General features: G+C 37.9%; 1 long non-coding RNA gene across 1 annotated transcript; it reads right to left on the reverse strand.

Moving 5' to 3' along the window:
* Positions 1-19,056: 19,056 nt before the first annotated feature.
* On the reverse strand, positions 19,057-23,121 carry LOC113637846. Its single transcript, XR_003439460.2, has 3 exons — positions 22,823-23,121; positions 21,947-22,024; positions 19,057-21,699 (listed from the first exon to the last, which is right to left on the reverse strand). It is a non-coding gene; the product is annotated as an uncharacterized LOC113637846 (long non-coding RNA).
* Positions 23,122-27,745: the final 4,624 nt, after the last annotated feature.

Raw genomic sequence — 27,745 nt, forward strand, 5'->3', positions numbered from 1 at the left:
AGCTCGATTTTTTTAATAATGTGTACAAAACCAGAGGGGTGTGCAGAGAAGAGAGAGGTAGAAGAAGAGAGATAGAGAGAGAAAGAGTACAGCACAAACAGATAGGCAAAGAGAAAGAGAGAGAGACAGAGAGAGAGAGAGAGAGAGAGAGAGAGAGAGAGAGAGAGAGAGAGAGAGAGAGAGAGAGAGAGAGAGAGAGAGAGAGGAGGAACAGAAATAAAGATAGAAAGGAAAAGAATTGCTATCAGACGGGAGAAATCTCGACTGCTGCCATGGCAACAGTGCATTCACAAGAATTTTGATGAAGAGAGAGAGAGAGAGAGAGAGAGAGAGAGAGAGAGAGAGAGAGAGAGAGAGAGAGAGAGACGGCTGATGACAAGGAAGACAATTTGTTACCCCATTCACACAAGGAAGCAAGTCTGATTGCACTGGAGAGTGAACACACACACACATGCACACACACACACACACACACACACACACACACACACACACACACACACACACACACACACACACACACACACACACACACACACACACACACACACACACACACACACAGCAGGAGGGATTGAGGATGCTGAGAGAGTAAATAAGCAAAAAAATCACAGTGCGATTAGAAATAAAACCGGTTTACAGGATGAGTGTGCAAAAGTAAGGGCACTTGAGGAAGTGTGTACGTGTGATTCAGGGTACTGCAGCAGTGCACACGTTTGTTTGTCCCTTGCTATTTCATATTCTTCTTCTCACCCCATTCCCTTCCTTTCTCTTCTTTCCCCTGTTCTCTCATTTCCATCTCTCTTCCCTATCCTGTTTTTACATTTCCAGAATTATTTTCCTTTAGTAAAGTATAAGATTCAATTTTAATTTAATTTACATTTAATAACAAATCAATTAAATCACATAATATTTTATTGCACATAAATATATATATTATATATAATTATTTTCTACAGATTTCTAGGTTCTCTCGGTGCCAATATTTTTTTGAAAGCAGTCTTTTTTGCGGCGCTTATAAAATATGTTAGGATTACTAAAACAACTAAACAAAGACACAAAATAATAATAATAATAATAATAATAATAATAATAATAATAATAATAATAATAATAATAAGAAGAAGAAGAAGAAGAAGAAGAAGAAGAAGAAGAAGAAGATATAAATAAACATTTATAATACTAATAAAATAATAATAAAACATTATCATCTGCATAATATTTGATTAAGCTATTAAAAAACATATATTTATTTGTTTTTTTGTTTTTTTATTTTTTTAAATAAATGTTTATGAATAAAGTAGCTAAATAAATAAATAAACAAACAAACAAAAGAAAAAAAACCCAAACAAACAAACAACCAAATAAATAAATATCTTCTGAGTGCATATATAGCTGCAGTGAAGTAAAAGACATATATTTTATATTTTTTATATATTATTTACTCTCTCTCTGTCTTACTAAGCTTTACTGAAGATAAGGTTAAACCTTCACATTAACCGACATTGTGAAATTAGACCCAAGTATCTTATTAATGAGATATAATCTGACTTCACAAGCGAGATATTACAATGCTGTTTGTTCAGAAGGATCGTGTTAATCACGTTCCACTTAAACCAAAGCAGCTAAAGCTCCACCTAATTGTTCTTTATTTTTAGTCACATGACCTCCACTAATGATGAAGTGGATCATCTCTCTCGTGCATTTAAAACGACGGCTTCTGATTATGAAAGCTTTAGCATCTGTCTAGAAGATGTTTTCTTTTCAGTGGCAACTAATCAACTAAACTGAAACTAATCTGATGCAGGGCACAAGGCAGGGCAAGGCCGCCATGTTTTTATGTCTGTTTACTCATTGTTCAGTAGACTTGAAGCCGACGATGCTGTAAATAGCCTTGTTTGCTTGTTGCTTATAGATTTTATGCTTGTTATTAAACGTCTAGCACCTGATGGACCGAGCTAATAATTACATGATTTACTGCACTGATTAGTTCCACACCTCCGACCACCACTTTCTAGATACCGAGCTGTCAATCATTTCTAAAAGAACAGCTAGAGGAGAGTGTGTTCAGTTTAGAGCTTCAGAAAGCACACAGTTGATGTTTAGGATCTTTTAATTTTTTTTACTGAATACTGAATATGTAAATTGTATGTGTTTTATATGTTTTGCATATAAAGACTCATTAACTGCTACATTCAAGTTTGAGTCAATTTTTGTTTGCAAAATTTGACTGCAAATTATTATATTTCATATATAATAGATATAATTTGTTTTATGTTTTATCGATTTCTATTTCTTCTCAGTCTTTGATTATTGTGGCGCTTAAAATAATGTCAGGTTTATGAATGTGTACGCAACTAAACAATGGCACAAAAAACAATCATTATTATTATTATTATTATTAATAATAATAATAATAATAATAATAATAATAATAATAATAATAAAAAATTATATATGAATACTTTTAAGAGTAAATAATAATACATACAGTAGAAATAAAAATAAATAATATTAATAAAATAATATATTATCATACGAATATCTGTCTGTTTGATGAAATCCATTCAAATACATATATTTATTTTGTTTTGTTTTTGTTTGTTTCTATATATTTTTAATAATAAAAGTATGAAAGTATACTTAACTAAACCATGGCACAAAAAATAGTAATGTATAAATAATATTACGAAAAAAATATATCTAGAAATATAAAGAAATCATTTCTAGCGATAAAAACGAAGCAAATAATAATATATTATACGTAAATTGTATGGTGTTTTGCAAATAACGACTCATTAACTGCTATATTCACATTTCCTGGGGAAAAGGTTTCCTGGGGTTTTTGATGCCAAAGCTATCTTACAGCACATGTGTTTAATTTTAGTCACATGACCTCTAATAATGAGGAAGTGGATCATCTCTTTCTCGTGCATCTGATTGTGAAGGGTTTGTAATGTTTATGTATGACTGATGGAAGGAGTCTGTAGTGTCAGAGCTTTGTAACAGTCTGAGGTGAAGCTGTACAGTACCTCTGTCTCTCCAGCTGAATCTAAAGCTGGACATTTTCTGACGTCTTCAGGACAGAAGGGTTTACACTTCTGTGTAGTTTTTTTTTTTTTTTTTTGTGGTAACAAATTTCATTATTAATCAGTGAAACAATTGTACATGTTTGTGTCCATGTGCAATTTGTATATGTGTGTGTGTGTGTGTGTAATATGAACACGTGTGTATCTGTATGTGTGTTTGTGTATGTGTGTCTGTATACATTATGTGTAATTTGTGTACATATGTTTATCTGTATGTGTGTGTGTAATGTGTACGTGTGTGTGTCTGTGTGTATAACTTGTGTACATGTGTGTCTGTATGTGTGTGTGTAATTTGTGTATGTGTGTTTCTGTACATGTATCTTTATATGTGTAATTTGTGTACGTGTGTGTCTGTGTGTAAATTGTGTACGTGTGTTTGTACGTGTGTGTAATTTTTGTACGTGTGTGTGTGTAATTTGTGTACATGTGTGTGTGTCTGTGTGTGTAATTTGTGTACGTGTGTGTGTCTGTGTGTGTAATTTGTGTACGTGTGTGTGATTTGTGTACATGTGTTTGTCTGTATGTGTGTGTAATGTGTACGTGTGTATCTGTGTGTGTAATTAGTGTACATGTGTGTCTGTATATTGTAATTTGTGTACGAGTGTGTCTGTATTTGAGTGTGCAAATTATGTAAGTGTGTGTCTGAATGTGTGTGTAATTTGTGTATGTGTGTGTCTGAATGTGTGTGTAATTTGTGTATGTGTGTGTCTGAATGTGTGTGTAATTTGTGTATGTGTGTGTCTGAATGTGTGTGTAATTTGTGTATGTGTGTGTCTGAATGTGTGTGTAATTTGTGTATGTGTGTGTCTGAATGTGTGTGTAATTTGTGTACGTGTGTGTAATTTGTGTACATGTGTGTAATTTGTGTACAGTATGTGTGTACGTGTGTGTAATTTGTGTACGTGTGTGTAATTTGTGTACAGTATGTGTGTACGTGTGTGTAATTTGTGTACGTGTGTGTGATTTGTGTACAGTATGTGTGTACGTGTGTGTAATTTGTGTACACGTGTGTGCCTTAGGTGTATGTATGTGTGTCTGTATGTGTGTATAATTTGTGTATGTGTGTGTCTGTACAGTATGTGTGTGTAATTTGTGTATGTATGTGTCTGTACAGTATGTGTGTAATTTGTGTATGTGTGTGTCTGTACAGTATGTGTGTGTGTAATTTGTGTATGTGTGTGTCTGTACAGTATGTGTGTGTGTAATTTGTGTATGTGTGTGTCTGTACAGTATGTGTGTAATTTGTGTATGTATGTGTCTGTACAGTATGTGTATGTAATTTGTGTATGTGTGTGTGTCTGTACAGTATGTGTGTAATTTGTGTATGTGTGTCTGTACAGTATGTGTGTAATTTGTGTATGTGTGTGTCTGTACAGTATGTGTGTATAATTTGTGTATGTGTGTGTCTGTACAGTATGTGTGTATAATTTGTGTATGTGTGTGTCTGTACAGTATGTGTGTGTAATTTGTGTATGTGTGTGTCTGTACAGTATGTGTGTATAATTTGTGTATGTGTGTGTCTGTACAGTATGTGTGTGTAATTTGTGTATGTGTGTGTCTGTACAGTATGTGTGTATAATTTGTGTATGTGTGTGTCTGTACAGTATGTGTGTGTAATTTGTGTATGTGTGTGTCTGTACAGTATGTGTGTAATTTGTGTATGTGTGTCTGTACAGTATGTGTGTAATTTGTGTATGTGTGTCTGTACAGTATGTGTATGTAATTTGTGTATGTGTGTGTCTGTACAGTATGTGTGTGTGTAATTTGTGTATGTGTGTGTCTGTACAGTATGTGTGTGTGTAATTTGTGTATGTGTGTGTCTGTACAGTATGTGTGTGTGTAATGTGTGTATGTATGTGTCTGTACAGTATGTGTGTAATTTGTGTATGTGTGTGTCTGTACAGTATGTGTGTAATTTGTGTATGTGTGTGTCTGTACAGTATGTGTGTGTGTAATTTGTGTATGTGTGTGTCTGTACAGTATGTGTGTGTGTAATTTGTGTATGTGTGTGTCTGTACAGTATGTGTGTGTGTAATTTGTGTATGTGTGTGTCTGTACAGTATGTGTGTGTGTAATTTGTGTATGTGTGTGTCTGTACAGTATGTGTGTGTGTAATTTGTGTGTGTGTGTGTCTGTACAGTATGTGTGTAATTTGTGTATGTATGTGTCTGTACAGTATGTGTGTAATTTGTGTATGTGTGTGTCTGTACAGTATGTGTGTGTGTAATTTGTGTATGTGTGTGTGTCTGTACAGTATGTGTGTGTGTAATTTGTGTATGTGTGTGTCTGTACAGTATGTGTGTAATTTGTGTATGTGTGTGTCTGTACAGTATGTGTGTGTAATTTGTGTATGTATGTGTCTGTATGTGTGTGTAATTTGTGTATGTGTGTGTCTGTATGTGTGTGTAATTTGTGTACGTGTGTGTCTATGTGTGTGTGTGTAATTTGTGTATGTGTGTGTCTGTATGTGTGTAATTTGTGTATGTGTGTGTCTGTGTGTGTGTGTAATTTGTGTATGTGTGTGTCTGTGTGTGTGTAATTTGTGTATGTGTGTGTCTGTACAGTATGTGTGTGTAATTTGTCTATGTGTGTGTGTAATTTGTGTATGTGTGTGTCTGTACAGTATGTGTGTGTCTGTACAGTATGTGTGTGTCTGTATGTGTGTAATTTGTGTATGTGTGTGTCTGTATGTGTGTAATTTGTGTATGTGTGTGTCTGTGTGTGTGTGTAATTTGTGTATGTGTGTGTCTGTGTGTGTGTAATTTGTGTATGTGTGTGTCTGTGTGTGTGTAATTTGTGTATGTGTGTGTCTGTACAGTATATGTGTGCAATTTGTGTATGTGTGTGTCTGTATGTGTGTGTAATTTGTGTATGTGTGTCTGTACAGTATGTGTGTGTAATTTGTGTATTTGTGTATAATTTGTGTATGTGTGTGTCTGTACAGTATGTGTGTGTAATTTGTGTATGTGTGTCTGTATGTGTGTGTAATTTGTGTATGTGTGTGTCTGTACAGTATGTGTGTGTAATTTGTGTATTTGTGTATAATTTGTGTATGTGTGTGTCTGTACAGTATGTGTGTGTAATTTGTGTATGTGTGTGTTTGTATGTGTGTGTAATTTGTGTATTTGTGTATAATTTGTGTATGTGTGTGTCTGTACAGTATGTGTGTGTAATTTGTGTATGTGTGTGTCTGTATGTGTGTGTAATTTGTGTATGTGTGTGTCTGTACAGTATGTGTGTGTAATTTGTGTATTTGTGTATAATTTGTGTATGTGTGTGTCTGTACAGTATGTGTGTGTAATTTGTGTATGTGTGTGTCTGTACAGTATGTGTGTGTAATTTGTGTATGTGTGTGTAATTTGTGTACACGTGTGTGTGTCTATGTGTGTGTGTAATTTGTGTACACGTGTGTGTGTCTATGTGTGTGTAATATGTGTATGTGTGTCTGTACAGTGTGTGTGTAATTTGTGTATGTGTGTGTCTATGTGTGTGTGTAATTTGTGTACACGTGTGTATGTCTATGTGTGTGTCTGTACAGTATGTATGTCTGTAATTTGTGTACGTGTGTGTCTATATGTGTGTGTAATATGTGTATGTGTGTGTCTGTATGTGTTTGTAATTTGTGTATGTGTGTGTATGTGTGTAAATTGTGTGTGTGTGTGTGTGTGTGTGTGTAATATGTGTACGTGTGTGTGTCTATGTGTGTGTGTAATATGTGTACGTGTGTGTGTCTATGTGTGTGTGTAATATGTGTACGTGTGTGTGTCTATGTGTGTGTGTAATATGTGTTCGTGTGTGTGTCTATGTGTGTGTAATATATGTGTGTGTGTGTGTCTATGTGTGTGTGTAATATGTGTACATGTGTGTGTCTATGTGTGTGTAATATGTGTACGTGTGTGTGTCTATGTGTGTGTGTAATATGTGTGTGTGTGTGTGTCTATGTGTGTGTGTAATATGTGTACGTGTGTGTGTCTATGTGTGTGTGTAATATGTGTACGTGTGTGTGTCTATGTGTGTGTGTAATATGTGTACGTGTGTGTGTCTATGTGTGTGTGTAATATGTGTACGTGTGTGTGTCTATGTGTGTGTGTAATATGTGTACGTGTGTGTGTCTATGTGTGTGTGTAATATGTGTACGTGTGTGTGTCTATGTGTGTGTGTAATATGTGTACGTGTGTGTGTCTATGTGTGTGTGTAATATGTGTACGTGTGTGTGTCTATGTGTGTGTGTAATATGTGTACGTGTGTGTGTCTATGTGTGTGTGTAATATGTGTACGTGTGTGTGTCTATGTGTGTGTGTAATATGTGTACGTGTGTGTGTCTATGTGTGTGTGTAATATGTGTACGTGTGTGTGTCTATGTGTGTGTGTAATATGTGTACGTGTGTGTGTCTATGTGTGTGTGTAATATGTGTACGTGTGTGTGTCTATGTGTGTGTGTAATATGTGTACGTGTGTGTGTCTATGTGTGTGTGTAATATGTGTACGTGTGTGTGTCTATGTGTGTGTGTAATATGTGTACGTGTGTGTGTCTATGTGTGTGTGTAATATGTGTACGTGTGTGTGTGTCTATGTGTGTGTGTAATATGTGTGTGTGTGTGTCTATGTGTGTGTGTAATATGTGTACGTGTGTGTGTCTATGTGTGTGTGTAATATGTGTACACGTGTGTGTCTATGTGTGTGTGTAATATGTGTACGTGTGTGTGTCTATGTGTGTGTGTAATATGTGTACGTGTGTGTGTCTATGTGTGTGTGTAATATGTGTGCGTGTGTGTGTCTATGTGTGTGTAATATGTGTACGTGTGTGTGTCTATGTGTGTGTGTAATATGTGTACGTGTGTGTGTCTATGTGTGTGTAATATGTGTACGTGTGTGTGTCTATGTGTGTGTGTGTAATACGTGTGTGTCTGTATGTGTGTGTGTAATATGTGTACGTGTGTGTGTCTATGTGTGTGTGTAATATGTGTACGTGTGTGTGTCTATGTGTGTGTGTAATATGTGTACGTGTGTGTGTCTATGTGTGTGTGTAATATGTGTGTGTGTGTGTCGTTCATCAGATTTCTGTTTCGTTTCGTTTCAGGGGTTTGTTTTGTGACGCTTGTCTGTGTTTGAAGACGTTTTGTGTGCTGCTGATGTCTGCTGTGTCGAGCTGACAGCGACGTGACTCTGTGCTCTCAGCAGAAGTGTTTATGAGGGTTCCGTCCTATAAGCCGTGTACATACAGATGTGTGGAGTCGTTGGTGTGTAGATCACAGCTTCCAGATGCCTCATCATATTACTGTAGAAATATGAACCCCAGACCTGCAGAGTCACACCGGGGTTCTTTGTGAGTCAGGTGCAGATGGGTTGTTCTTGTTTTTATCCATGGTTACACTTCAGCACGGCGAGTTTGTCTCTGAAAATGCGCGAAAACTTGCTTGTGTAGATCCCGAGAGTTTGAAGCAGATCTTTTCTGACGGGTGATTTCAATTTCACGTGAAGTGACAGAAACAACACCGAAACTCATATTTCATCACACACTGCTGCAACTAATGGAGACACACAACCTGCATGTGTGTGTGTGTGTGTGTGTGTGTGTGTGTGTGTGTGTGTGTGTGTGTGTGTGTGTGTGTGTGTGTGTGTGTGTGAGAGAGGAAAGGAAAATTGTATCGCTCATGAAAATAGATGGATTTCATTGCTTTATGAATCACTTTAAAAAAAAAATATATAGTGACATTTCCTGTTAGTTTGCTACAAGAAAATATAACAAATTGAGATAAAACAGTTTACAATTTATAATATAAAAAATGATATAAAAAGAAAAATCCTTGAGGCCATCCTTAAAAATATTTTGGTTTGCAGTAACAGTAGAAAAAAAAAGAAAAAAAAGGGTCGGTTGGTAAGTCTATTTTTTTTTTTTCAAGTTTCAATGTAAAAAAAAAAAAGTACAAGTTTGGTGATGGTGATTACGTAGGTACTGTATGACTTTAAAAAAATTAGCATATCGTGACGTCACGGACTGGGTCTTCAACCCGTAAGTAAGTAAGTAATTAAGTAAAGTTTATTTATATAGCACCTTTCACAGATAAAATCACAAAGTGCTTTATAAAATACAACAATACAACTTAAATGTACAATAAAACAAAGTAAAAAGAGAAATTTTTAGAGACGATAAAACTTCAACTCTAAAATAATAACCATAAAATCCCAGTCAGCTCAAAGCTCGTCTAAATAAAGCCCTATTCGGACGGGACTAGTTTTACGTGGGGACGTGGAGTAATGCAATTTTATCTCAGGACGTCTGTAATATTAATTGGCCAATTCGCACGGGACAAGACATCTCAGTAAAACTAGCAGAAGTGGGAGGGGTAACTCGCTTTACGCACCACAGTAACCTCCTTGTCGTCATGTGCGTATGACGTTGCTTCCTGTTATCACGTGCGCAAACAGACAACTTGGCGCCTCCATGCTTGCAAAACTCGCCAAAAACTACTTTTAAACAGTAAATGACGGAATTTTACCGTACATATTTACAGCGGGTCTATTCGGACGGGATTAGTATTACCTGAGGTCATTTTTCCGGAACTTTTTACAGAAGGTAAAAGTCGCCGTAATCTTTACTGACATTGACAGTAATGATTACCGAGATGGCACATTCGGACGGGAATAAAATCACAGAGAAGCTCTGGTAATAATTACTTTAACCCCCACGTCCCCACGTAAAATTAGTCCAGTCCGAATAGTGCTTAAGAGTGTCTTCAGTTTGCTTTTTAAAGGAATCAGCAGAATGGGCCACACGCAGAGACAGGGGCAACGTGTTCCACAGTCTGGGGGCCACAGACTGAAAAGAAAGATCCCCCTGAGTTTTAAAATGGGTTTTAGGGACCACAAGCAGATTTGGACCTGATGACCTCAATGCTCTCGAAGAGCTACAGTATAAGGAGTCAACAGGTCAAACATGTACTCAGGAGCATTCCCATGAAGGGCTCTATAAGTGAGGACCAAAATTTTAAAATCAATTCTATATTTGATTGGTAACCAGTGAAGAGAGTATAAAACTGGCGTGATGTGGGATCTTTTGCTGGTTCCAGTTAAAAGCCTCGCTGCTGAATTCTGAACAATCTGAAGACGATTTACAACCCGTGCCTTCGGGCGCATCATTACAAACCTTATTTTGATGCTGGACACAGTTTTTCCAGAACTTCGTGCCAAGTTAAAGCGGTGTCGAGCTGTTTTAATGATTTTTTTAGATGTATTATGGTCCCAGAACCCGTATGAACGGTGACCGCGAACATTTTGTTTACTGACGAGTAAAAAAAAAAAAATTTCCTAAAGCAAATTTACAACCGGCAAGTCGGTCGGACTTAAAGCAAAAATAATAATAATAATAATTTTAGTCGGCCCTAAATTGACAGCGTCGGTCAGCTTACGGCAAACAAGACTATTTTTAAGGATGGCCTGAGGGAACAATGATCAGTTCAAATGTTAGCAAAATTGTTCATTGAGGTATAAAAATGTTGGCTGTAGAAACTATATTTAATTAGCTATTGTTATGAAATGGCATAATAACGATTTGATGAATAATGATTTCATATATTAGAACGTAAAAGGTGAAATAAAACCTTAAAAAAATTACAAATAAACTTAGCGACTTAGCACCAGCTTAGCATGTGGACCTGTTCACTGGTGGTGTCAACGTGGGCGGAGTTTCATTTATTAAAGCAGGATATAAGACATAATGACAGGATTGTAAATAAACACATACAAAAAAAATCTAAATAAATGAATAATTTATGAAAAAAAGAAATTTATCAAGATACCCAAGATATGGTTCAAGTAAGAATTTGTGTGTATTTACAAAATGTTTATACAGTATATTGTATAACATAATGATAGACTTATAATAAAAAAAAATTAATGTACCACTTGTGGAATTAAGGGGTCAACATAAGGAAAAATGGGCAACTTATTCATAAAATAAGTAGTAACATTAATTAATTAATTAAGTTATTTATTCATTCATTCATTTTCTACCACTTATCCAAACTTCTTGGGTCACGGGGAACCTGTGCCTATCTCAGGTGTCATTGGGCATCAAGGCAGGATACACCCTGGACGGAGTGCCAACCCATCGCAGGGCACACACACACTTAAGTAGTAACAATTTGTTATTTTTGCTATTTTCTTATTTCAATAAAATAATTTAAATATAAATGTTGTGCAAAAAGTACAAATTGAAGGAAAGCACATTAAATTAAGTCCCATTTAATAAAGTCCCACTTAATAAACCAATAAAATAAATAAATAAACAAACAAAACAAACAAACAAACAAAAACAAACAAACAAATAAATAAATGATCCTTTTCATGAAGGATAAAAGTAAACAAAAAAAAAATCTATTTCCCCCTTTTTGTACAGATCATTCAATTCCTTTTTACTGACAATTATTTTCATTTCTATTCTATTCTTTTTTTACTAGATTAGCTTTGTGTATTTTTGTGACACGGACCGTCGTAAAACATTTCGCTGCATGCGTATGGTTGCGTATTTTTCTAATAATTGCGTGAACTGAATTTGAGGTGCTACAATGAAAGGAGTCTATTTTAAAATTTAGAATAGAATTTACTGAGTCATTTTCTGCGAATGTTTCTCCTCTTTCTTTATGCTTTAGTGATGGAGAGTATTGATTACTTTTCTGTGACGTGTTTTATAATTAAATACACTACCAGGTCTTTCAGCAAAGCACACAAGGTGAAAGATCAGAACTATACCGAGATTCCTGAAGAAACACAAGTCTCTGGTTAGATTTCGCTCCCTCTCCTAGAAGAGGTTTGTGTCTGAGAAGAAACTTCGCCGTCAAAGCTGCTGCTGTTGTAGCGTCAAAACCTCAGGAAACTCTGGACTCCCGGCAGAGTTCATTAAAAAAACACCTTTAGCCCAGTGCTGGACGAGGATGTGTTAGCTGGACTTCATTACAAGCTGGATGATGGTTCTTCACCTTTGAGGTGATTCTTCTTTTTCTTTTGTTTCCATCCTGAGGCTCGGTAAAATTGAGTTACAGGAAATTAAAAAAAAATAATAAAAAAAAAGTCTCTTGTGTAGTGTTTCTTTTTAAAACTCTGGCTAAAAGAGTTTCTTTTGTTTTTATCCATCAGGTCAGTTTTATTATCCACAACTTGCGTTTACCTTGAGGATGTCTTCGGTCTTACAGGAATTTAATAATAGTCTTTATTTCCCAGATCAGCAAGATCTTTTTTGAGGGGGTAGGGGGTACCTTAAAAACCCTTTTAGAAACCCTTTAAGAAATGGGGGGGGGGGTGTTCATTTCATAACAAGGACACAATTTACAGTAGTCTGAAAGCCTCTTGTGGAATTCATTCATTATTCGAACTTCTCGGGTCACGGGGAGCCTGTGCCTATCTCAGGTGTCATCGGGCATCGAGGCAGGATACACCGAGACGGAGTGCCCTGCGATGGGTTGGCACTCCGTCCAGGGTGTATCCTGCCTCGATGCCCGATGACGCCTGAGATAGCCACAGGCTCCCCGTGACCCGAGAAGTTCAGATAAGCGGTAGAAAATGAATGAATGAATGAATGAATGAATGAATGAATGCTTTGTATCAATCTAATGAAAAACAACCAAATTTGGTGAACGTTAATAAACCACCAAACAGGGATCCAAGCTTTTACCAGAACCTGATCCACTATTTCTACCAGGATTTGTGGGTACTGCATCATCTTCAGCCTGCTGAGAAGATCAGAAATGTTGAAAAATAGCAACTAGGCCAGTACAAGAATCTTGGTGCTTGGACCCTTAAAAAACATCCTGACCTGCTGTGAGTCACCAATTCTGTAATAGTAACTGTGAGAGAAGTTCACACTCATAGCTGTGGAACATCACACACCAGCTCAGAGGTTCTGATACATTATCCCACGTTATTGCACCTGAAAGGCATACAGCCTCCAGATTTCCCACCTCCAACATTACAGCTGCAGACATCACAAGAAAGAAGTCACTGAGTATGTAAGAGCATATGCTTTTTTTTTTCTAGAAGCCTTAGAAGCTCTTAAAGAACAAGTGAAGAACACTTCAACGCTCACAAGTTTTAACCAGGTCAGTGTGTATTAGATAGAAACTCCAAATGGGTATTTTGGGTAATATCCAGAACTTCTCATCATATGATCCTTACAGAGTTTGACTTGGAACCTTGTTTTTAACCCCGTTAGTGATTACAATCTTCTCAGAGATTTTCTAGCATTGTATACTAAAAAACTTCTTCTGCTTTGTAAATCCTGAGGAAACCCTTAACTGGTCTCCATAGAGCTCCAGAAAAAGGGGCATTTATTTTCTTTATAGTAATTAGAACCTGTCAGGCAGTTAATCGTTTAGCTAAACTCTTGTACTTTGTGGATATTTGAGGTAAAAGGTTTCTTTAAGGGTGGATTGGATAATTAAAGGTTCTTATCGTACTAAAAATGCAGCTTTTTCACTCTGTTCTGGTTGGAAAAAATCAAAATAAAAAAGGGGAAAAAAAAAACGATATTATTTTCTTTGATATATCAGATATTTAATTTTTCAAATGGTGCCTTAAGGTTTTGGGAAGAGATGGATAACTAAAGGTTCTTGGCTTCATAGAAAGTCATCACACCCCTTTGAAATAGTTATTTTCTCATTAAAAATTCATTCCTCATTAAAAAAAAAAAAAAAATCCTTTTCCAGCTGTATCTACAAATTTTGTCTTCCGACATCAAACTAATGAAAGTAGAATATGGAAAAGTCATCAGAACCTGATATTAATACTTTAGTTACAGCCATTAATCACTTTGGATGTCTGCACTAGCTTTTCCTTACAGAACTGTTCGAGTTCAGTAGAATTCTGTGGTGCGCACAATGGACTGCTCTTTTCAAGTCCATCCACAGATATTCTATTGGATTTAAGTCAGGGTGTAGAGTACATTCACCTCCCTATACTTAAGTCACTGTGTTGTTCTTCTGGCAGGAAGATGAATGACCTGCCCAGCATCCATTATGTCTTCAGTACTGACCAATTGTCCAATCGCTGCTAAAGAGAAACACCCAACAACATAGCGCTGCAACCACTATGCTTCACGGTGGGTATGGTGTGTTTTGGGTGGTGTGCTGTGTTTGTGCTTGGAGCTCAGTCCATAGTACCTTTTGTCAGATGGCATCATACAGTAGTCTTCCAGGTGTGTTTTTCCATAGCTTAAAAGAGGCATTTTTTCAGGAGAGGCTTCCTACTCGCCAACTTGCATTCCAGGCCAGTTTTGTGTAAAGCTTTTGAGATAGTTGTCACATGTACAGACTGACTAGTCCCAGCCAAAGAGCCTTACATTTACATTTACAGCATTTAGCAGATGCCCTTATCCAGAGCGACTTACATTATCTCGTGTTTGTACAACTGAGCAATTGAGGGTTAAGGGTCTTGCTCAGGGGCCCAACAGTGGCAGCTTGGTAGCAACCTGGGATCAAACTCACAACCTTCCAATTGGTAGCCCAACACCTTAACCACTAGGCTACCACATGCCCAGCCTTGTAAGTGCTTCAAAGTTGCCTTTGGCCGCTTGGTAGCTTCTCTGATCAATATCTTCCTGCCTCGGTCATCCAGTTTGGATAAGCAGTCTGATCTAGGCAATGTAGGTGGCACCATCCGCTTTAAACTTTTTAATGCAATGCTCACAGGGACAGCTAAAACCTTCAAAATCTTTTTGTAGCCTTCTTCTAACTTTCCACAATTTTATCCCTGAAGCTTTTGATAGTTTTCCCAACTATGGTGAATTCTTTGCTGTATCATGCACTAGCAACAGTGGAATATTAAAGAAACTACTGGTTTTTATTCTGAAGTAATTAAAGACCAGTACAATTGATGTCAGGTGGGGCAATTATCCTGGTGCTTGATCTGGAAGTTGATCACTTATCTGAACTTCTTGGATCACAGGGAGCCTGTGCCAGGCATCTCAGGCGTCATCGGGCATCGAGGCAGGATACACCCTGGACGGAGTGCCAACCCATCACAGGGCACACAAACTCTCATTTACTCACACACTCACACACTACGGACAATTTTCCAGAGATGCCAATCAACCTACCATGCATGTCTTTGGACCGGGGGAGGAAACCGGAGTACCCGGAGGAAACCCCCGAGGCACGGGGAGAACATGCAAACTCCACACACACAAGGCGGAGGAGGGAATCGAACCCCCAACCCTGGAGGTGTGAGGCAAACATTAAGCCACCATGCCCCCCCATAAAATAGTTAGACTTTATTTATTTCTATTTTCTATAGGCACTGTATAATATACGTATATCTAGAATATCATTGCAGATTAGTGTAGCTTTGTGCAATTTATTGTTTCTCCCTCAGGTGGAGCTCATCCCAGTGAAGCCACCAAGATCCACAAAAGTGTTGATTTACTGAAGAGAACCAAGATCTGGTTTTCAATTTCTATTGAAAAATAAAATAAATACTAAAAAACACCTAAAAAAAAACCTTTATGAATTGTAGACCTTCTGTGTAGAACCTTTCACAGACATCCAAAGAACCCTTAAGAGTGCTTGGAGTTGAGAACCTTTCCAGAATAGTTGAGCAGCTCTCCAGCTTAGCGTGAAGGAAATAAAAATTCATCCGCAGTTGGATGCTAATCAGTGTTAATAATTCATATCTCGCAGTTAGAGCCCACCGTTGTGAAGTACCTACTGAGTTCCACTGAAATGTTGATCTTTTTTTTTTTTTTTTTTTTGCAGTTTACTGAAACTTCCTGACAGACCAGAACGATTTAACGGCTGAGTGTGGAGGTTCGGCTCGATGAGGCTCGACGTCTCCTCACAAGGAGCTGTGAATAACGTGGTGACTGCTGGAGCTGTGAAAGACAGAAAGAAAAGCAAAAAAAAAGGAAAGAAAAGAAAATGTTTCTGAAGTTGCATTGATTAAAGCTGCACGCTCGAGTGTTGCAGATAAACGTGCATTGGGCCTTAACCTGATGCTGCGTGTCTCTAAAACGACAATCCATTATCGGATCGGAGCGAGCTTCAGGACTTAAATGTAGACGCGGAAAAGAGAACGGCTTAGTGGAAATGTTGAGTTAAAGTGGTGAATAAATCAACGCTAAATGGAAACGCTGATGGACTGAAGCACATCCTGTACAAATCAGCGCTGATTAAATATTCTACATAAAAGTCGGCCTGTTTTTTTTCCTCTTTTTGGTTCCTCCAATCTCCAAAATATACCTGATTATTATTATTCTATTAGCGTGAGCTTTATGGACATTCATCAATTCATTAATCACTTGTGTGTGTGTGTGCGTGTGTGTGTGTGTGTGTGTGTGTGTGTGTGTGTGTGTGTGTGTGTGTGTAAGAAGAGGTTTTACGGTTTACCATTTGTTTGGACACTCATCTGTTTTCATTTAAATGAACAGAAAAATAGCATGAATATGAAGCATTTTATTTAAAAAAAAAAGTGAACAGAAATTGTGTAGAAATATCTGAATTCAAATAGGAGTGACAATTTGATAAGTTGATAAAATGTTATTTATTTAATGAATTTGTTACTGCCATTATATATTTTTATTTTTATTTAAATCTTTAAAAAAAATGTTAATCTTAAAAAAAATTAAATCTCTAAAAAATTTATTAGTATTATTATTATCATTATCATTATTATTATTATCGTTATTATTATTATTATTATTATTATTATTATTATTATCGTTATTATTATTATCGTTATTATTATTATTATTATTATTAATAATAATACTAACGATAATAATAATAAAAAAATTGTGACTTATTCAGTCCATTTCTCTGCTTTTTATTTATTTATTTTTTTTGTCTCTTTCAGTTGATTTAATTATCTTTTATTCCTTTGCTCCAGCCCTGCCCTCTCCATCACCCCCGAGCACTCAGAGGTTCGGTCTCTCTGCTAAATGACAGGAAGCGTGTGTGTGTGTGTGTGTGTGTGTGTGTGTGTGTGTGTGTGTGTGTTTGGTAGGTGGTTTTTATTTAGTGCCAAGTTCTCTGAGTGAAGAGAGGTTAATTCGATTCGCCTCTCATTTTCAGATATCGATCAAGAAAAAAAATGGAGGAGCAGCTGCTTATCTTTGCCAGTCAGCAGAGTAAAACTATGAGAGATAATCCACTTACACACACACATGAGGACAGCATTAACACACACTGAGCAGAAACTGAAGAGCCTGAAAAAAAGAAACTTTTTTTTTTAAATAAATCTACAATGGAAAAAAATTCTATGAAAATCTTGCTTAACTTAGGAAGCCAATCAGTTGGAAGACATAAATGCTTCCGCTCTGTACCAAGCAGATACATGTTAAACATACACAAGAGACATAAACTGAAAAGAAACCTGGAACAAAGTTCTTCCCTATACAAGACAGAAGGATCAGTTGCATTCCTTAAAGAACTCTACAACCCCTTTTTCCACCAAAAAGACCCGGGTGCTGGTTTAGAGCTAGCACTGGTGCTGGTTCAAAGTTGGTTCCACTGGCAAACCTTCTAAGAACCGGTTTGCCTATCCATCGGTTAGAGAGCATCACAGAGCCGAGTCTGACGTCACTGTATACGTGTCACATTTCCTAGCAGCGACAAACACAAACACATCAACAACGGTGGATGTTGCTTTACTGTTAATGCTCATGGCTTTGTGAACCTACATTGTCTTCCAAACGCGGCGAATCCGACGTGTATGTGCAGCTCCATGTAATCTGTATAAACGGAGGTTGTAATCGATAAAGTACATAACGTTATTTTATCATTGACACAGAAAAAAGTTAGCCTTAGCATGTAGCTACCTACTATGTGTGCTGATAATGTATCATAGTGCGGTAAAGTAAAAGTGTATTAAACATTAGTATACTTAAGGTACATTATCAAATGCGCTAACAGTAGCCCCGCCCACAGCTCCTGACACAAAGCGGTTCTTAAGTCTAGACCAGCAATGTTTTGGTGCTACTCAAGAACCACTTTGCCTGGTGCAGAGCCGGTGTTTTGGCTGTCAAAGAAGAAAGAACTGGTTCTAAATTAGGCTCTGGCTCCGAACCAATGGAAAGGGAGAACTTTTTCAATTAAATACTTAAGTACAATGAGCTAAAAGTTCTACTCTTAAGAAGTATGTTTACACTTTCCCTAAGAGGTACGAACTAATGAGCATCAAAACATCAAATTATGACGTATACTTCATTTGTAAAGATTGGAACAGAGTAGAACCAGGTAAGGAGGATGAGGATTCTTAAAGGAACCTTGAAGAACCATTGGTTCAAAATTTTAAGAAGAAAGTAATCAGCAATGTGTTTGTAACACAGTTTACAAGTTACTGCTTAGAACAAATGGGTTGTGTGGTGTGTGTGTGTGTGTGTGTGTGTGTGTGTGTGTGTGTGTGTGTGTGTGTGTGTGGCCAACCTGTCAATCACGCTGCGGAGATCAGCAGGCTTGTCAGTGACGATAGAAATTAGCACCCTGGGTCACCTAACTCTGTGTGTGTGTCCAGTTGATTGTTAACACACAGGACGATCATTAAGCTGAAGCAGCAGCGTGAAGGACACAGACTTTTCCTGATTACTTAGAAATCTAGCACATTCAGATGACCTCGGATTTAAAAGCATCTGCTCAGGAATAGGGATGGGCGATATGGCCTAAAATCCATATTGCGATATGCATTGCAGCCTCTTGCGATAACGATATATATTGCGATATATAAATTATAATAGAACCATTTCAGAACAGGTTACACAGACCCTTAGGAAAGCCAAACTGCTAAATGTATTTTTTTTTTTAAGAAATAAAGAAACACATGTCGTTTTGTGAACATTTATTGTGCAAAAGCAAAACTGTAATTATACAACAAAATGTTGCAGATAAATAAAAGTCTTTCCTTCTAAAAGGCACTATACTTAGTTCAAGTCCTTGGTTCTTAAAATGCCACCCAAGTGGCAGAGAACATAAAAACTGGTGTCTTTTTAGTTAAGGAACATACACTGTACTGAAAATACTTTCAATATTAATTAGGCAAAGAAAATTATTCTGTGTAAATGCACAGACACTTTAAATAAAAGCATATTTCAAACCTGCAGCCGAGGGAACGCATTTGGTTTTAAACATTTTGTTCTCCTAATGAAATTAAAACTGGTGTCTTGTTAATAAAGGAATGGACACTGTGAATTAGGGATATACTTCCAGTATTAGGCATGGCTATTTTAAATAAAGAAAATTCTTCCAGGTGTAGTGCACATACTTCAAATGAAAACATTATAAAGTGCTAAATGAAAGCACAAAATATATACATAAAATACTTACAGTATAAGGAACATATACGTCAACTAAGAGAATTTTTAAAGTATAAAAGTTTCTTTACAGTAGTGCCAGGCCATATATACAGTAAAAAGTGCAAATGTAGTTTTAGTTATTTTCTTAAAGGACACAAAATATGCAAAGCACAGGAAAAACTGTCTGGTTTTAGCGTGTTAGCCTGTTAGCTCGTTAGCCTGTTAGCTCTTCCTAATATAAGGAGTACCTTTTGAAAATGACTGTTAGATTGAGGTTTGGATCAGTTCCTGTTTTTACTGTCATGCGTTCTTCGTACTGGATCTTGCGGTTGGCTGCATTGCCTGGCAATGCTGGTGGTATTCAATGACATGTTTAGTTTTGAGGTGGTAAGAACAGATTAGTCGTGTTACCGCTCTTAGCTGGAACTTTTGCCCCACACACTCTACAGAGTATATTTTTCTGCTGCTCGTCGGACGGCTTAAATCCAAACCAATAATAGATGTTGCACCGGTCTTTTTCACGAGCTCCTCTGTTTCGCTGACGCTTTCAGCCATGTTTATTCAAGATGACGAATATGATGATTCGTTGCAGCCGGCTGCAGCTCGTGGCTCTAAATTCCGCGGGTAGATTGCGTCATCAACATGCATTATTGCGATAGTGCAATACAATTAAAATCTCTATCGTAGGCCAATTTTGTATCGTTTATATCGTATATATCGCCCATTACTACTCAGGAATGCTCCGGAATCTGTGCCTGTTTCAGTGATGAAGACCCGGCCGTTCCACTTTCAGTGCCAATGAAGGAGGCGTGGCTTTGGTTTCCATCAGTCCTAATCGAGGGGGTGTGGCCATCAAACGGCGATCGAGAAAAGGCGGTGTCTTTGTATATTTCAAACACTTTTTGTGTTAGTCTCTGTGAATAAGGCGTGGCTTTAGAGTCAGTCCTAGTGAAGAAGGTGTGGCTTTAGAGTCAGTCCTAGTGAAGAAGGTGTGGCTTTAGAGTCAGTCCTAGTGAAGAAGGTGTGGCTTTAGAGTCAGTCCTAGTGAAGAAGGCGTGGCTTTAGAGTCAGTCCTAGTGAAGAAGGTGTGGCTTTAGAGTCAGTCCTAGTGAAGAAGGTAGGGCTTTAGAGTCAGTCCTAGTGAAGAAGGCGTGGCTTTAGAGTCAGTCCTAGTGAGGAAGGTGTGGCTTTAGAGTCAGTCCTAGTGAAGAAGGTGTGGCTTTAGAGTCAGTCCTAGTGAAAAAGGTGGGGCTTTATATTCAGTCCCAGTGAAGAAGGTAGGGCTTTAGAGTCAGTATCAGTGAATAAGGCAGGGCTTTTAGGCAGTGAAGAAGGCGTGGGTTTAGAGTCAGTCCCAGTGAAGAAGGCATGGTTTTAGTGTCAGTGTCAATGAAGAAGGCATGGCTTTGGTGTCAGTCTCTGTGAAGAAGGTGGGGATTTAGAGTCAGTCTCTGTGAAGAAGGCGTGGCTTTGGTGTCAGACTCTGTGAAGAAGGTGTGGCTTTAGAGTCAGTGTAAGTGAAGAAGTCGTGGCTTTAGAGTCAGTGTAAGTGAAGAAGGTGTGGCTTTAGAGTCAGTCTCTGTCAAGAAGTCATGGCTTTATATTCAGTGTCAGTATAGAAGGCATGGGTTTAGAGTCAGTGTAAGTGAAGAAGCCGTGGCTTTGGAGACAGTCTCTGTGAAATAGATGTGGCTTTAAAGTCAGTGTCAGTGAAGAAGGCATAGCTTCAGTGTCAGTATCGGTGAAGGAGTGGCTTTGGAGTCAGTCTCAGTGAAGAAGGCATGGCTTTAGAGTAGGTCCCAGTGAAGAAGCGTGGCTTTAGAGTAGGTCCCAGTGAAGAAGCTTTAGAGTCAGTGTTAGTGAAGAAGGTATGGCTTTAGAGTCAGTGTCAGTGAAAATGGCGGGGCTTTACATTCAGTGTCAGTAAAGAAGGCATGGCTTTAGAGTCAGTCCCAGTGAAGAAGGCATGGTTTTAGAGTCAGTGTCAATGAAGAAGGCATGGCTTTGTTGTCAGTCTCTGTGAAGAAGGTGTGGCTTTAGAGTCAGTCTCTGTGAAGAAGGTGTGACTTTAGAGTCAGTCTCAGTGAAGAAGTCATAGCTTTAGATGTAGTGCAAGTGAAGAAGGCGTGGATTTAGAGTCAGTGTAAGTGAAGAAGTCATGGCTTTAGAGTCAGTGTCAATGAAGAAGGCATGGCTTTGGTGTCAGTCTCTGTGAAGAAGGTGTGGCTTTAGAGTCAGTGTAAGTGAAGAAGGCGTGGCTTTAGAGTCAGTGTAAGCGAAGAAGGCGTGGCTTTAGAGTAGGTCCCAGTGCAGAAGGTGTGGCTTTGGTGTTAGTTTCTGTAAAGAAGGCGTGGCTTCAGTGTCTATGGAAAAGGCTTTTTAATATAGAGTAAAATATATCCTTTAACTACTATTATAAAACAACGTACGTGTTACTGATCTGTTTAGAACCTGTTAAGTAACATTTTGTATTAGTGTTAAATTAACTGGTGTTCAGCTCCCACATTTACAGGTACATGAAGTAAATATTACACAGAATAAAAAAGGAATCGATGCTCGTCTTAAAAAATAATGCATTACGCACATCGCTGCAGGAGGGCGCAGGGCCTGGAACCGCAGGGGGCGAATGCAGCAGGATCACCACGGGAGGTGATGGCGGATCCTATGGATGAAATATTTAAAGAAACAAGAATGAAAGAGAAAAAAACTGTGAGATGAGAAAAAAAAAATCCGACATTTTACCAGCTGTGCTAAACAGTGAATAGCTGCCCAAACGGGAAGTGAGTTTTCAACCAATTTGCCTTACAGCACATCCTGCAACACCTACACAAACAACACAACACAACACACTCACACAATGTTCTCAGCCTGTGGTGGCCATTAAAGCCCAGAGCCCAGCAAACTGGAGCAGATGTGACAGACACACTAGCAAATTAGCACACATGCAGCGGATCTGCTTTCGTCCTGTTTGGAAGTTTTTTTCCAAATCAGTGTCATATTTGTCAAAGTTTCACAAGAATGTGCATTAGATTAAATCCTAGAGTGTCAGATGGAATCACTATCACACCGTATGTGCGTGTATTGTGTCCGAACGCTAGCTTGTTAAGAAGCAACACATTGTAATGTTTTACAAATCGTAAAGGAAGTTGCTCTTGTTTGCTAAACATGTTTAGAGATGAGGACTAATGTGAACAGAAACACACAACTGACTAGTGTCACACAAAAAACAACAGACAAGCACAGAACCAGACATTTATGCCATCTTCAGAGCTGAATATCGATGTTCTCTAGGTTGCTCGGATGGATACTGTAAGTCTGGTATGTTGGGGATTTGAACATTGCAACATATTACTGCATTTTCCAGGAAATCAGGACACATTTATATCACCCAATGTGGCAACCCATTTTTTTGCTTGATCTGGGACCAACTTAAAATTCATTTTTTAAAATAGAAACCCACTTTTCCATGGCATGAGTAGCATCCATTTGTTGCCAGGATTGACTCCAGGACCACTGCAGTGCTGCTCGGGATACATGTAGCTATTGAAAATGAACATGAACAGAAGGAGAGCCACTTCTCATAAGAAAAAGAACCCAATAATAATAACAACCCACCTGAAATGGCACCCCACTTATTTACTTGGCATGTCATGGCGATCTCTTTGACATGGCAACCAGATTTTTTTTTTTCTTCACAGAGCGTCCGAGGTTTTTTTTTCCCCTAACATAGGAAATATTTTTTCTAACCATGGCAACCCACTGTTACATAACACAGAGGTCCTTCTATTAAAGAATTATTTCCCAAAATGCATATTGCATATTTAAACACAACACAGCAACCCATATTTTGACATATCAACCCTAATTGCATTTTCCTACATGGCAACCCAATTTATTAATACCCAGGCATGGGATTTTGACTTACTAATTTTTATGCAACACCTACTTTTATGCATCACTTATTTCTACTCACCCTGGCAACCCTGTTTTCATCAACATTTACCTTCAGTCTAACATTTTCCAAACATGAACATTGTTTCCCCAAATGCTGGCATGATTTGCCTTGACATGGCAACCAGTCATGTGAAGTCTAAAATATAATCCTTCAACATGGCAACCCACATTTTTTTTCTCTCAATATGGCAACTCATGCTGTTCCTTAAAATTAAAATCTATCATTTTTTTCCCAACTTAAAAAAATTAATTGAAATAAATAAAAACAATGAACAAAAAAATGAACGAATAGAAAAAAGCAGATGCAAAGCTAGCATGTTTCGGATTCAGTGCTAAAATCCGAGCTAAACCTGCATAATGTATTTTGAGCTCAGAGAATCAGAAGAAAACAGGAAACAGGTGATTGTGTTAATTACACAATGTGGGAGGAGCTTGAGTTTGTCCTCCAATCAGGATTTACAGAACATCTGTTGTCTGGATTGTTCTGGAAACTTCTAAAACAGTGATTCCTTCATACACCTGCAGTGAAAATGAAGGCAAGAGCTGGTGATGCAACTGTGAGACACATTGGTGTAAAAAAAAAAAAGACCAAAACTATCTATAACACACACACACACACACACACTCACACACACACACATACACACACACTGCTCTATTCCTTCATTCTCTGGGTTCAGATGTTATGCTTCAATCCACTTTCTACACAGAGCCACATACTAATTACTTTATTGCCGTATACAGTTAGCGTCTGGTCCGTATGACTAGTGCATTCTGGGTAGTTAAGTGTAGGTATGTGTTAATTATATATAGGCTGATAGATGTTTATAGATGTTTATCGAACTAGCCACGCCCCTTCATGATACACACATGCATATTATTATTTCAAATGTTGGTTAGATTATTATTATTAATATTTTTTTAAGTAATAAATAAATTAGAAATCATTGAGACACGTGAACCACCACCACCACCACCACCATCATCATCATCATCATCAATGATCTTGTTCGAATTTCTTGATTACTGACACTGGGGACTTCTATATATTATTAGTGGCCCAACAAAGTATATTATTATATTCAACACTTTCTAACTTTATAAATACCGTAGTCCAACATCAAGTAGTTAAGACATTGGCCGTCTGATTGTAAGGTCATGAGTTCAAATCCCAACTCCACCAAGCTGCAACTGTTGGGCCCCTGAGCAAGGCCCTTAACCCTCAGCGGCCCAGTTGTTTAAATGAGATAAATGTAAGTCACTGTGGATAAGGGAATGTCTGCCAAAAAGCCATTAGTGAAAGATTTGTACTGCTGCAGCATTGGCTTTGTACCGAGTCCAAAGGTCTTCATCCACTTTACAGACAGACAGTGTTGTCCCTTTCCAGGCTACAGCTGAAATACCCTCTGATGAGCCCGAGCCAGCCTTGACAGCTACTTCATGCTGATCATCTCCGCAGGCTTGTAAGAAATTTTGCTTGATTATATTATATATGATTATGATATTATTTATTTATTTATTTATTTATTTATTTATTTATTACACAGTACAGACCAAAAGCTTGGACACACCTTCCAAAAGTTTGGACACACCACCTTTTCAACAGGACAATGACCCCAAACACACCTCCAGGCTGTGTAAGGGCTATTTGACCATGAAGGAGAGTGATGGGGTGCTGCGCCAGATGACCTGGCCTCCACAGTCACCGGACCTGAACCCGATCGAGATGGTTTGGGGTGAGCTGGACCTCAGAGTGAAGGCAAAAGGGCCAACAAGTGCTAAACATCTCTGGGAACTCCTTCAAGACTGCTGGAAGACCATTTCAGATGACGACCTCTTGAAGCTCATCAAGAGAATGCCAAGAGTGTGCAAAGCAGTAATCAAAGCAAAAGGTGGCTACTTTGAAGAACCTAGAATATGACATATTTTCAGTTGTTTCACACTTTTTTGTTATGTACGTATATAATTCCACACGTGTTAATTCATAGTTTTGATGCCTTCAGTGTGAATCTACAATTTCCATAGTCATGAAAATAAAGAAAACTCTTTGAATGAGAAGGGGTGTCCAAACTTTTGGTCTTTACTGTATATATAAGGGTTCAGGTCAGAGACCTTCCATTCTCTCACCATGCAGAGAAAATCTCTTCAACTGGGATGAGTAAAGATCTATACAGTGGAAGGTAAACATTTCAGAATTACTGCATGATGTGAACCCCTCACACATCCGGACACCATTATGAAAGCTGACATTTTCCCAAACCACAACAGAGAGAATTCGCTGCTTGCTGATGATCACTTCAAACAAAACATCTGGATGATAACGCAGAAATGTCAAAAGATGTTCAGTGTTATATGGCCTCAGGGTTTCATGATGGTGAGGAACCCTATGATTACTTACAGCTTCACGAACGGTGACGTTACCAGCACGCTGACCAGGGACTTGATCAGGTTATCCTGCTTTATCTATAAAAATTAGGGCTTTGCATGGAGTCCAAGCGACACAATAAGCTTTCTGAATTTACATTTGTGGCATTTGGCAGACGTCCTTATCCAGAGCGACTAAAATTTTAATCTCATTTTACACAACTGAGGGTTAAGAGCCTTGCTCAGGGGCCCAGCTGTGGCAGCTTGGTGGATCTGGGATTTCCGATCTGTAGTCCAGCACCATAACCACGAGGCTACCACATCCCTATAAATAAATGTATTCGTGAGCATTTAAATTGTAATGATATGCACAAATTTTTCAAATGTATTAAACACACACACACACACACACACACACACACACACACACACACACACACACACACACACACGCACACACCCCACTGCGTCTCCACTGGCATTCCACCATGATGGAGCCACTGGGGGTTGGTCATTGTCTCCTCAGGTGATAATAAAGGTGAATGAAGGTGTCATGCAAATAAGCAAACAAAAAACAAAAACGTATACATAGAGAAAAAAACAGTAATGTAAAACGTTACACGATAAATCAAACATATACTGTACAGGAAACTTGATATGAAAAACAGTACAAAGAAACAATCCCTTGTTCCCTTCTCTGGATGTTCTGATTATGGTGGCCACAAAGAATCTGCTTATGTTTTGGTTTGTTTTGGTTTGTTTCCAATTGCTTTTTTTTTTTTTTCAATTTGAAGTCACATTATCTTCCCACACTCAGCAAAACAGAGGTTTATCCAACGATTTCAGTTGCTTCCGCACATCATTCATTCAACGATCTTATATTTGCAGCACGTTCTCTCAAAGCTATAAAACCCTGCTTTAAAAAAAAACACACATTTAAAACAGAATGATGGCAAATTTCCTGCAGATCAGCAATAAATGTATTGAAAATCTAGAAATGAATATTTACATTAATAATCTTTGTTGCAATACAGCGGAATTTAATGTCAGCTGAACGCCTGTTAAATGTCCTGATTTCAAATAGTAACAAAAAAATTCTGCTTGATTTTGTTTTTGAAAAAAGGATGAAGGAAGCCGAAGACGAAGGAATGAAGGGGAGAGAGAGAGAGAGAGAGAGAGAGAGAGAGAGAGAGAGAGAGAGAGAGAGAGAGAGAGAGAGAGGGGATATTTCTATATTTAAAGCAATTTGTAGCAAATTTCAGATTTTAGTACAGTCAATTAAATAAAAAAAGTGTTATTCTGGTTGTATAATAAAATATTGATTTATGTAAAAACAAAAATCATTCAAAATAAATAAAATTGTGTCATTTATTTTATTTCATTTCAGTAATCAGTGGGTATTTTTAAGTCAGTGTGTCACAATGGCCAGTTTCTGCTTTTATGTTTTTTTGGGCGTTTTGGAGATTAGCGATTTTAGAGATTAAAGTTTAGCAAAGCTGCATGTGGCTAATGCGGACTGTAGGACGTTTTTTTTTTTTTTTGGTTTTGTTAGTTTCAGTGTGTGTTCTGAGTTCCCACTGTGACATCTTCTTCTTTCTAAACCTACCTGATCCATCCTGATGCCTTACCCTTAGTTGGAGTCTCGAACCATGGGATTGCTGTGGATAAAACCACTTGGAGACTATCACGGTATCTTTGAACTAGCATAGCATCGCGTTACTTCTGGCAGGCCACGTCGTCAAGCGTGCATCAGCAATTAATCAGCTGTCCACGACGCGCATCACTCCGGTTACGACATCCGTAATACCCGACCATTTAAATTCCCATTCATAGAACCATTCAGCGCTTCGCTGCTGCCGCGATCTAAACTCCCTCCTCCATCCCCGAGTCCACCACCCCGGAACCCGTGTTCGCTGGACCAGTTTACGTCTTAAATCTCCACATATTCTTCTCTCTCCCTCTCTCTCTATAATTATTTAATTATCTATCTATCTATCCATTCATTTATTACTTTCCAAAAACACGTAAGTGAGCTTATCAATACTATGCATGCTAGTGGTTCTGT

Source organism: Tachysurus fulvidraco, chromosome 11 (assembly GCF_022655615.1).
Source record: "Tachysurus fulvidraco isolate hzauxx_2018 chromosome 11, HZAU_PFXX_2.0, whole genome shotgun sequence".
In the NCBI taxonomy this organism is placed as follows: Eukaryota; Metazoa; Chordata; class Actinopteri; order Siluriformes; family Bagridae; genus Tachysurus; species Tachysurus fulvidraco.